Source organism: Vulpes lagopus, chromosome 6 (genome assembly GCF_018345385.1).
Source record: "Vulpes lagopus strain Blue_001 chromosome 6, ASM1834538v1, whole genome shotgun sequence".
NCBI classification, from domain to species: Eukaryota; Metazoa; Chordata; class Mammalia; order Carnivora; family Canidae; genus Vulpes; species Vulpes lagopus.
The window spans coordinates 63,958,584-63,970,952 of NC_054829.1; positions in this window are offsets into that span (position 1 = coordinate 63,958,584).

A 12,369-nucleotide genomic window follows, 5' to 3' on the forward strand; every position below is an offset into this window, starting at 1 on the left:
CGACCAGGTCTCTATGGATAGATCTGCTGCCAGTCTAAGTTCCTGCCCCTGTAGGTTAAGGAGTTCTTGCCTCAAGCTTGCTTTCAGGATTTTCTCTTTATCTCTGAAATTTGCAAGCTACTCTAATATATGTCAGGGTGTTGATCTATTTTTATTGATTTTGGGAGGTGTTCTCTCTACCCCTTAGACTTGAATGTCTGTTTCCTTCCCCAGATTAGGGAAGTTATCAGCTATGATTTGCTCAATTATACCTTCTGTCCTTCTCTCTTTCTTCTTCATTGGGGACCCCAATAATTTTAATATTGTTTCATTTTATGACATCACTGATTTCTTGAAGCCTCCCATCATGGTCAATTAGTTGTGTTTCTCTCTTTTCCTCAGCTTCCTTCTTTTCCATCAACTTGTCTTCTATGTCACTTACTCTCTTCTACCTCATTTGCCCTAGCTGTTAGAGCATCCAATTTAGTTTGCATCTCAGAGCATTTTTATTTTTAGCCTGATTAGATTTCATTTCTACAATAAGAATACAATACAATAAGACACTATTCTGTAGTGTTTCTAATGCTTTTTTCAAGCCCAGTTAGTAATATTATAATTGTTATCCTGTATTCCAGCTTTGACATCTTATTTATATCTGTATCAATTAGATCTGTGGCAGACAGTATTACCTCTGGTTCTTTCTTTTGTTGTGAATTCCTCCTTCTAGTCATTTTGCCCAGAGAAGAAAGGATGAATGAGTGAACAAAATCAGATATCAACCACAATACAAGTGAAATACACATTAGACAAATTTTATGAGGCCAGAAATTCCTCACAAAAAAAGAAAAGAAAAACAAAGAAAAAAAAAAAAGGCAGAGGAGGAGAGAATATAATCTCCCAGGTGGACAAAACAGAGTGATCCACTTGGTCCTGAGTATATCTTGGTCTGTGTGTTAAAAGACACTAAATCCCAAAAATTGTAAAGAAAGCAAACTTATATGTATAAAAAAAAATCAAATTGAATACAGTGAAAGGAAGCAAAAAATGAAGAATATATCTACAAAATGTAAAGGTAAAAAATGAAATAAAAAAAGACTTAATAATAAAAAGTTGTTAAAAACAAAACTAGTGGAAAAGGAAAAAAAATAAAAGGAAAATTTTAAACTGAAATATAAATGAGTAATGAGAAAAAACCTTGAATTCTATATACTGAATTCCCCTAGAGCTGGAGTTTTACGATGCTGTGTGCTCCTAAACTTGGTGTTCCCTGTTCTTCCAGCTGGTCTTCTGGGGGAGGAGCCTGCTGTGTTGATTCTCAGGTGTCATTGTCTGGGCAGATTTGCACTGCCCCTTGCTAGGGGCCCCGGTTCAATGTAAGCTGTTTCTGGTTTTTCTATGTGGTTTTTGCTCCCTGAAAGTTTTCTGCTTCTCTTTATAGGATGAGGATAAAAATGGCTAGGCCTGATCTCCAGCCCCAGTGCTGAAAGATTGAGGTTTCCTTTCTTCAGTAAACCCTCAGGGATAAGTGGGCCTTCATTTTTATGTGTTACACTCTTCAGACTCCTACGGTGCATGCCCACACCAATCTTGGTGGGGGGTCTTGCTTTTCTGTCTTTTGCAGGATCCCCAAGGAGAGCAGTCACCTGGTCCTGTTCACTCCTGTGCCGCCCCTCCAGGGGGAAGGTGGAGGGCTACTCCGTTTTTTGTCCTTTGCAAAGTTCAAAGGGGAGTCCTTTGTCTCCCCTCATGCTGAGAGCTGTCTTAGGATCATGCAGTGGTTTGCAGTTTATGGCAACTGAGCTGAGAGTCTACTCCCAGGCTTGTAGACTGTAACTGGTTTCTCCGCTCCAGTGCTTGTGAACTCTGCCTGCTGAGGCACCTTCATTCTCTCAGGGACCCTGGGGATCCTGAGACCACATTGTCATACCCAGGATTCTGCCCCACTTTACCACTGAGCACCTTTTAGGCAGGGAAATCTCTCACTGGAGCTGATTTCTAAAGGTTCTGACTTTGCACATTGGGGCTATATCACTCTCCAGTAGCCAAGTTATGGAGGCTCCCTCCTTCTGCTGTTTATTTTCAGACATATCCCCTCAGTTTCACTTCTTCACACTCCTACTTTGCAAGAAGTGGTCACTTTTCTATTTGTAGAATTCAAGCAATTCTTTTCTTACATCTCAAGTTGAATTTATAGGTGTTTAGAGTGATTTAGTATTTATCTAGCTAAATTCAGGGGATCAGATGAAATGAGATCCTTTCCTCTTCTACCATCTTGCCTCCCTCCAAAGCATTTTCCTTAGATTTTATTTAAATTCAAGTTAGTGAACATATAGTGTATCATTAATTTCAGGGGTAGAATTTAGTGATTTATCAGATGCATGTAACACCCAGTGTTCATTACATCAAGTGCCTTTCTTAATGGCCATCACCCAATTACCCCATCCTCCTTACCTTTCTACCCTCCAGCAACCCTTGGTTTGTTCACTTCAGTTAAGAGTCTCTTATGGTTTGCTTCCTCTGTTTTTTTTTTTTAAAGATTTTATTTATTCATTTGATAGAGAAAGAGAGAGCAAGAGCACAAGCAGAGGGAGCTGCAGAGGGAGAGGGAAAAGCAGGCTCCCCACTGAGCAGGGAGCCCAACACACAGGCCTTGATCCCAAAACTGCAAGATCATGACCCAAGCCAAAGGCAGTCTTAACCAACTGAGACACTCTGGTGCCCATCCTTCTCTGTTTTTATCTTACTTTATTTTTCCTTCCCTTTTTCTATGTTCATCTGTTTTTGTTTCTTAAATTCCACATATGAGTGACATCATATGGTATTTGTCTTTCTCTGACTGACTTATTTTGCTTAGTATAATACACTCTAGTTCTATTCACTTCATTACAAAGGTAATATTTCATTCTTTTTGATGACTAATATTTTGTTGTGTATATATATGTGTGTATGTGTTTATTTCTTTTTAAAGATTTTTATTTTTATTTATTTATTCATGAGAGACACAGAAAGAGAGAGAGAGGCAGAGACACAGGCAGAGGGAGAAGCAGGCTCCATGCAGGGAGCCTGATGTGGGACTTAATCCCAGGTCTCCAGGATTAGGCCCTGGGCTGAAGCTGGCGCTAAACCACTGAGCCACCCGGGCTGCCCATTCTACCCATTTCTTGATTGGATTATATGTTCTTTGAGTGTTGAGCTTGATAAGTTCTTTATAGATTTTGGATACCCTGTATCTGATATGCCATTTGCAAATATCTTCTCTCATTCCATAGATTGCCTTTAAATTTTGTTAACTGTTTCCTTTGCTGTGCAGAAGTTTTTTATTGTGATGAGATCCCAACAGTTCATTTTTGCTTTTGTTTCCCTTGCCTCTAGAGATGTGTTTAGTAAAAAGAGCCTGTGTTCTTTTGTAGCATTCTGATGGATTCTTGTCTCACAGATACGTCTTTCATCCATTTTGAATTTATGTTGTATGGTGCAAGAAAGTGATCCAATTTCATTCTTTTGCATGTCTCTGTCCAGTTTTCCCAACACCATTTGTTGAAGAGACTATCTTTTTGCCATTGGATATTCTTTTCTGCTTTATTAAAGTTGACCTTATCATTGAGGGTCCAGTTCTGGGTTCTCTATTCTATTCCATTGATCAATGATACAGGAATTCAGGAAAGTCTCAGGATATAAAATCAATGCACAGAAGTCTGTTGCATTTCTGTACACCATAATGAAGCAGCAGAAAGAGAAATCAAGGAATCAATTCCATTTATAACTGCACCAAAAATCATGAGCTACCTAGGAATAAATTCAACCAATGAGGTAAAAGATTTGCACTCTGAAAAACCATAGAACACTTATGAAAGAAATTGAGGAAGACATAAGAAATGGATAATATTCCATGCTCATGGATTGGAGAACAAATATTGTTAAAATGTCTATCCTACCCAAAGCAATCTACATATTCAAAACAATCTCTATCAAAATACCACTAGCATTTTTCACAGAGCTGGAATAAACAATTCAACAATTTTCATGGAACCAGAAAAGACCCTGAATAGCCAATGTAATATTGAAAAAGAAAACCAAAGCTGGAAGCATCATAATTCCAGACTTCAAGCTATAACACAAAGCCGTGATCAAGATGGTATGGGACTGGCATTTTTAGTTTATTTTTGTGTATGGTGTAAGAAAGTGGTTCAGTTTCATTCTTAAATGTGTAACTGTTTAGTTTTCCCAACACTATGAACTGAATAAAATTCTTATTTCTTGATCTGCATATATGGATATGTTTACTTTGTGATAATTCATGGAACTGGACACTTATGATTTGTATATTCTTCTTTATGCATGTTATACTTAAATAAAAATGTTAATTTACAAAAATGGACTAGTGTAAGATTGTAAATTTAGAAAGATACTATACAATTAATCATTTCACTAATAAAAGCATATCAGTGAAAAGAAATAGTATATTTTAAGTCAAATATGTAAAAGCAATGTTCAAGTATAGAAATGGAATTTAAAAAAAAATCACTATCCAGTGCTCTGGGTAGTGAAACTCAATTATAGTTGATGCTAAAGAATCCTCTGTAAATGTTTTTAAAGTTCACTAAAAACACAAACAAAAACAAAAAACCCCAGTACCACAAATAAAGGGAGTATTGATGCCATTTTGTTTATTTTGAATTTGTAATAATGTTATTACAGTCTTTGCTTTTCAAGATCTCCTTCCTTCTACATTCTTTTACAAAGTACTTGTAAATTTGTTTTGTTATGTTGCAGATAATATTCATAATAAGAGGATTGTAATTTTCTTTGTGGTATTATGACTCAGAACTATCAACTTCCACTACAAGGGTCAGTTTTTGGTGTCAGAGATCTGTAGTTATTTGGATGTTTGAGATGGAAAAATCTTTGAATTATCATTATTTAATTAACTCAGCCTGGCTGGGCTCATAATTTTCAAACCTGCTCCTCAAATATGAGGTTATCTGATGTTTTGCTTAATAGTATCTTGCCAAAGCACATGTCTTCAGCTCCTCCTTTATCTTCAGTTCCCTAGAGCTAAAGGATGTAGGAATACAGTTCTAATTTCTGAGTTTATTTTCTTCCAGCTTTAGTTATCTAAGAATTCATTGCTAGATTCTACTAATTCTTAGCCAGTTTCTTTACCTTTTTTTTTCCCCTGAGTTCCAAGTCCTTCTTTTTCTGATATATCCTTTAGGAGTGACTCCAGTTAGAACATATATTGAAACTTCTATGGTTTCCAGAAAGGTACACTGAAATAAATCCAGATATTTCATAAGGGTTACTTGTGATAGGCACTAGTACCAAATACCTTATTAACAATGATTATCTCTGGCTTTTACAATTGTAGGCTTTTTTTTCTTCTCCCCCTTTTAGTGTTAATCATTTCTAATTTTGTATGCCAATTACCCTCATAATCAGAAAAAAATCCTCCAGAGTCAGCAACCAGTTGTGGAGTGCTGGAAATGACTCTTAAATTGCATCAGGGAAGCAGGCTATGTACATTTCTTCCCAACTTCCTGCTCAGTGATCTCATGTTGGTAGCTTGAAATCACCCATGCCAAGAGCATTTATACCATGAAAATTGGCAACATTAAACATTGGGCTTTAGTTTTAGAAGGTCTGCTTACCAGGGCACCATAGGCAACTAGTATCTCTATGTGAACTGCAGGAATAGTCAGTTGGCTCTATGAACAACAACTAGAAAGTCCACAGACATGCAAGAATTGGTGTAGCCTGCCCTTATACATCACTCATTTTGGTAAAACCCAACCGCAAGCAACCCCGGTGAAGGGTCCACTAGAAATAAAAACATTAGACTGCTGGCTGGTTGGGTGGTAAATTCTGGGATGAGAAAGCAATTGCAGTTTCCAATTCTTCCGCTCACTATAAACAAAGCCACAAAAGGCCTGAGATTATTTTATTCCTTACATAAAAAAATTATTAGCTTCAATGAGGGTTAAATCAGAAAAGGTGAGTTTATATTTAGCTGTATGTGCAGTTTGGATTATATATACATGTTGTGAACTGCTAGAATATGTTGACAAAATTAATCACTTAAAGTCTCTTCTTTGGTGATTTTTCAGATAATAGAATGCTGTTTTGAGGGTTTTGGTTTTATTTTTCCTGAAGACAAGGGAAATTACATGGTATTTTCATGTTTCTTTTGGACTTTTGTGGTTATCAAAAATTATTTTGGTGGACACATTTTTGTAAGAATTATATTCACTTAAAAATAGTGGGAGAAATGCTAATTTCTTCTCAGAGTTACTAGGTCTTAGTATAGTGCTTTTCTCACTATAGTAGTGTCAGGGAAAAAGACTACTGCTGAGGATGCATTATTACTATTCATAGCAATATTTAAATACACAAAAATAGAAATGTTGATACTCAGCTTTAATGCACTAATCAAAGCGATTGGAAACTGCTTAAGTGGACCAATTTTAAATCTTCTAAATGCAGAAGACTTCTAACCCAATACCAAGCAAGAAATGTGCTAGAACCTAATGATTAGAATGTTGTGCTTGAAAATGATTTTACTTGGAATTTAATTTGGTTAGATTAAATAGACATTTGTGAGTTATTTTTTATGTGGTGGCCACTGTTTTAGAAATTAGAGAACTTTGGGGAGACACACAATGCTGGCTCTCAAGGAATTCAAAGACTAATTGCAGGGGATGTCATGTAGAAAAAAATAAGCCAGCATTGTTAGAGACCTACACAAATCCCAATAACCCTAGATTCATTATGTTTGGTAAAGTATGTCTATTTGTCTCAGCTCTCAGAACTCTGAAAAAAACAGGTTGCCTAGTTGTCTGCCATTGTCATATAATAATTGCTACACTTAAAAGTATTTTTATATGCCAAATAACCAGTCAATTCAGGAAAAACAGTTCAGTTATATTGTACAATAAAAATGTTACTGAAATTGGTTGTTTTATAAAATTTTAAAAAAGTAAATTGATTTATTTTAATAAAATGTTTGCTAGATTATCCACATAATTGCTTTTCTGTTTCTGTACTGGCTGTTTGACATAATGAGTAGAATGAACCTCAGGATCCTGGAAATACTGCCATTGTGACAGAGAAGACAGCAAAATCAACATACCTGCCACCCAGTGCTGGCAAAGGCAAAATGAGTGGCTTGTGATGTGATGAGCACAATCTGTTTAAATGTATCTAGACAGGAGAAGTTATAACTAGGTTTTGCTTCCACATTATTTTAGTTCAGGGAAGCTGGGACTAAAGTATCCTTTTTTTAGTTGTTTTCTTAGATAGGGGTTATTATATTGAAAATATTTTTACCAAATATACTAAGAATTTTATATGATCTGTACAATAATGGCAACACTTTGGTTTGCTAAGTAAGTAAGTAAGAGAGTAAAGAAACCATTTGAAAAAGGAGCCAGAGATGTGAAAGGAAAAGTAATTTTCATAAGAAAGCAAAGCATTGTTTAAAAAATAAATTGTGGGGATCTCTGGGTGGCTCAGCGGTTTAGCGCCTGCCTTAGGCCTGGGGCGCAATCCTGGAGTCCCGGGTTCGAGTGCCACATCAGGCTCCCCGCATGGAGCCTGCTTCTCCCTCCCCCTGTGTCTCTGCCTCTCTCTCTCTCTCTCTCTCTCTCTCTCTATCATAAATAAATGGGTAAATCTTAAAAAAAAAAAAAAAAAAAGAACTGGATCTTAAAAAAAAAATAAAATAAATTGTGATTTATCTTGGACAGAACTTTCAAAGGTCTGCACATTGTATCAAGTTCTATGATTTCCAAGCTGTTTCTTTTCTTTCTTTCTTTCTTTCTTTTTAAACATTTTATTTATTTATTTATTTATTTATTTATTTATTTATTTATTTAATTCTAGAGAGAAACAGAGAGAGAAAGAGAGAGACAAGGGGAGAGGGAAAAGGAGAGAATCTCAAGCAGACTCTGAGCCTAGCATGGAGCCAATATGGGGCTCAATCCCATCACCCTGAGATCATGACCTGAGCCAAAACTAAGAGTCAGGCGTCTAACGGACTGAGCCATCCAGTCATCCCTAAGATCTTTCTCTTCTGATGCTCCTGGGATTTATTCTGAAGCCACCTTAGGCTGAGAAATTAAAAAGAAAGTAAGGTTCTATGCAATAAACCCATTCTGTTCCTCTCCAAAAATGAGACTTGGGCAAACCAAATTAACAGAGACTTTCAAACCTCACATTAGATACTATTTTTATATACCTCAACACCTGTCTGTTAAGGGGGTCAGGGAAAATCACCCCCTGAGAGTTTCAAGTTTTCTCTTCCAATTCTTATCTATTCCTGATTGCAAAAAACTAACTAATAAGGGCCAAAACAAGAACTGTCTCCCAAAGGAGATATCAAGAACCACAACAATTAACACACTTGTCAGTCTTACCCTAAAAATTAGAGAATTGTCCTTAGCAACTAAGAGAATAAGCAGAAAATCCCAAGCCTGTAGTGGCATATTTTTTTCCCATAGTAGAACATCAGCACAACTAGGTCTAAAGTGAAATTACCTACTCACCACAAGAAAGTATTGCTGATACAACACGCAAGAGGGTTTTGGGGGTAGTGTCTCCATAGCATTTCACATTGAAGAAGGGATCAGTTTCAACACCTATTTCAGAAAGTCTTTTGGCTGGCTTATTATGTAGGTGTGCTATAGATGTAAAGATATAAATTAGGTTCTTTCTCAGTTCAGTTAATTAGTTTTACAGGGAGAACTCAGAGTTATTTAAAAGGAAGGGTTTTTTTTTTTTTTGGTGTTCAGTGCAGGTGATATTTATTAACAAGTAGACTGTGTGCATAAAGAATATGTTTGTATGCATGCAAAGTGGTATTTTATTGAATAACGCAAGGTAGGTTGTCATGGAGATTAAAAGCCTTGAAGTGCTATTCACTGGTGCTAGTTATGGTTGCTGGGCACTAGGATATTAGGTTCTGGCACCCTGAATCTTTCATTGTTGTAAAAATAATTACACTTTTATCTTCACTGTAAGTGCTATTCAAGTAGGATAAATAAATACAGACACAGGAACAGACCTAACGCAAAAGTAAATATAGTAACCCTATGACCCATTCCAGTGTAAAATTATGTAGCTGTAGTTACCATACCATCAAAATGCTTGATTTTCATTGCAGGGTCATTGAAGCTGTTTATAAGATGAAATTACAAAATGCACAAAATCTGCACTTACATTAAAAGGCAAAAGAAGAATGAAAGCTATTGACCGTTAGTATGGTCACTGGTAAATATAAAGGTTTCCTTCAGAAGCAGAGGAAACAAATGAAAAGCTTGTAATATGTTTTGCTAGCATTTTCTTGAAATACTATATTTATATGAGATTTCCAACCTCACTTTGAGCTCTATGTAAAGCACAAAAGTGATTTTTCTGGTATTCTTTTCTCTTCGGCGATTAGATGAAATGATCTTGACAAGTTTACCTCAGTGAGAAACTATGTATTTTCTGTATAAAGAGAACACTTATGTCTGGCAGAATCAGTATGGACATTTTCTTAACCAATAAATCAATAGAGAGAGTTGGAATATAGCAAACTATCCAACATACACAATGTAACACTGAAATTTGCAGCAGTAAGTAATGTGGTTTTCAAAACTGCCTTAAGTGATGATTAACTAGAATTATATATATTTATATTTAAACTGACACCACAGAATTCTTTTAAGTCTTGACAGATATGTGGAATATTTAAATGTAGTAATGGCAGTTGCTAAACCTCCTGGGATTAACCTGCTGGAGAGATAGTGATATCTTAGTTAGAGAAAAATGATTTATACTGTGGGGGGAAAAACTAAAAATGAAGTAATTCCATGTGTGTTTTATATAACTCTTCAGAAAAAAGTTTATTGTAGCTAATGAATTGTTAATATTCTGTAATAATTCACCATGTGAATAATTATATAATTTATATAAATGTAGGCATATAATTTCGTTTTTTCAACATTGAGTTTTATATTTCACGACATAGCACAGTTCACAAAAAGTAAAACCGAATAAGAAGTAGCTTAGCACTGTATTCATGTTAATGGTAGGAATCTCAGATTTTTGTTTAAAGGTGGGCTTCGTATTACTTTATCATCCATTAATGGGGAAAGATGTTACACAGTACTTCTCAGATCATTTTAGGAAACAATTGTTGTGTGCTTATATGCTTCAAGCACCTGTTTCAGTAAATTTAATTGAAGTCAAGGAGCAAAATCATTAATAAAGGGAATACTATTGATATGTTTTCATCAGACTAAATTATATAAAATAAGTTTATAGTATTGTCATATTATCATAGTAAATAGCAGCTGTCTAAGTCATAAAGATTGTCTATTGCTCCTGGTGTTTAGAACCTCTAGAGAAGTTCTTTGAGTTCATAATCAAGTAGCCTGCAACTTGAACTTCAGAACTGATTTGAATGATCTTGACAAGATATAAATCCTGTGCATAAAAATAGAGGGAAAATATATTACCAAATCTTTATTTGGGCAGGTACTTTTCAAAGTTTAAGCCTGTCTAGGATTTTAAATATCAAGTTGTATCTCAAAGCTTTAACACACTTTCAAATTTGGCAAATTTATATCTATAATATACCTGAGATAGTAGGATAATCTGTTTTACATTATGGTAGATTGAGTAGATATTTAGTAGAAGTATATGTTACAGTTGCACACAAGAGACTAGAGAGAGTCGTTATTGGATTGAGAACCACAAACCTTTCTTTGAGAGAGAGAGAGAGAGCAAGAACAGAGAGGAGGGACAGAAGGAAAGGGAGAAGCAGACTCCCTCAATGTAGGACCCAATCCCAGGACCCTAGGATTATTACCTGAGCCAAAGGCAGACTCAGCCCACTGAGCCACCCAGGCACCCTGAGAACCACAAATCTTAATTACAACTGTGCTACTAGTCAACTGTGTGCTTTAAAATAATTTGTTCATTACATTGGTGGAAAATTGGGCCACTGTGTTATGGAAATCTCTTTAGTGTGGCTATTTAGCCATTATTGTCATTGGAAAAAGGGACCTTTTTCCGTTCAACAACCTGAAGGCTAGCTTTCCTGTCTGTTTCCAGAATCCCTACACTGTAGGGAGTCTACTGGTTCCCTAAAAGGATAGAGCAATACTGTCCTCATGAAACTTACAATTGATTGGGAAAGACCAGTATTGAACAAGATATTAAAGTGTCAGAAGATTTACAAAAGCTAAGTCCAGGATGCACTGAGAGTATAATAAATCTGCTTGAAAGAGCTGTAGATGGAATATCTGTCCCTACTAAAAGGACTCCAAAATGGCTTTAACTCTAATCTCAGTCTCTTTTCAGACTTATGTTCCTGATTACACACTTGTAGTTTCAACCTAAATGGAATTAGCTTTTCTAACTCAACATATCTAAACCCAAATTCAGCATCTTCTTATCCACACAATACTCTTTCTAATTTTCCTACTTGTTTTAGTGGCTCTGTCCTTTACCCAGTCACTTAGGTCTGAATCATCAGCAGACCTAATATTGATCTTTCATTCTTCTCTAAAATTTTGTTTATCACATCCATTCTGTTACCATGCATTAGGTTAAATTTTGATAACGCTCTCGTATCTGATTATTCTTTCTATTCCTGTACCCACCAGCACTAGGCTTTCAAGTAAATTAAAAATCATTATTTATTTATATAATAAATATTCACTTGTTTATTCAACAAATATTTGAGGGCCCATTATAGACTATGCTTTTTGCTAGGGATATAATAGCAAGCAAAATATCTATTGTCTTGCTTTCGTGGAGTTTACAGGGTCATAGATGAAGTAGATACTGAATGAATAATTTTTCCTATAGTATACATATTATCTACAAAATATAAATGCTGCAAACGGAAAGTATGGACTACCATGCAAAAAGATAACAGGGAACCTGATCTATTTTGTTGGGGGTAATCCTCTCTGAGACCTAAGGGATGAGTAGGACTTAGCCAGAGGAAGAAGGAAAAGCACTCTAGGTTGGGGCGGGGGGGGGGGGGGGAAGTCTTGCAAAGTTTCTGTTTCTAGAGAGTAGGATAGGGTATTTGAAGCTGGAAAGAAAGGCAGAAGTCAGGCTGTGCAGTATATCAGCAGTCTTTTTAAGGAGTTTGGATTTTATTCTAAGGAAGATGGGAAGCCACCGAAATGTTTTCAGTAAGAGAGTAAAAATAGAGATTTGAGATATATATATGTATATATAAAATAGGATGAACAGAATTTGTTGAAAGATTGTATATGAAGAAATAGAGGAGAGTCTAGATTTCTGACTGAAATAACTGGGTAGATGGAGTGCTGTTTGGTGAGATAAGGAACACAGGTTTGGAAGGTAAGATGATGAGCTCAGTTTCAGACATGC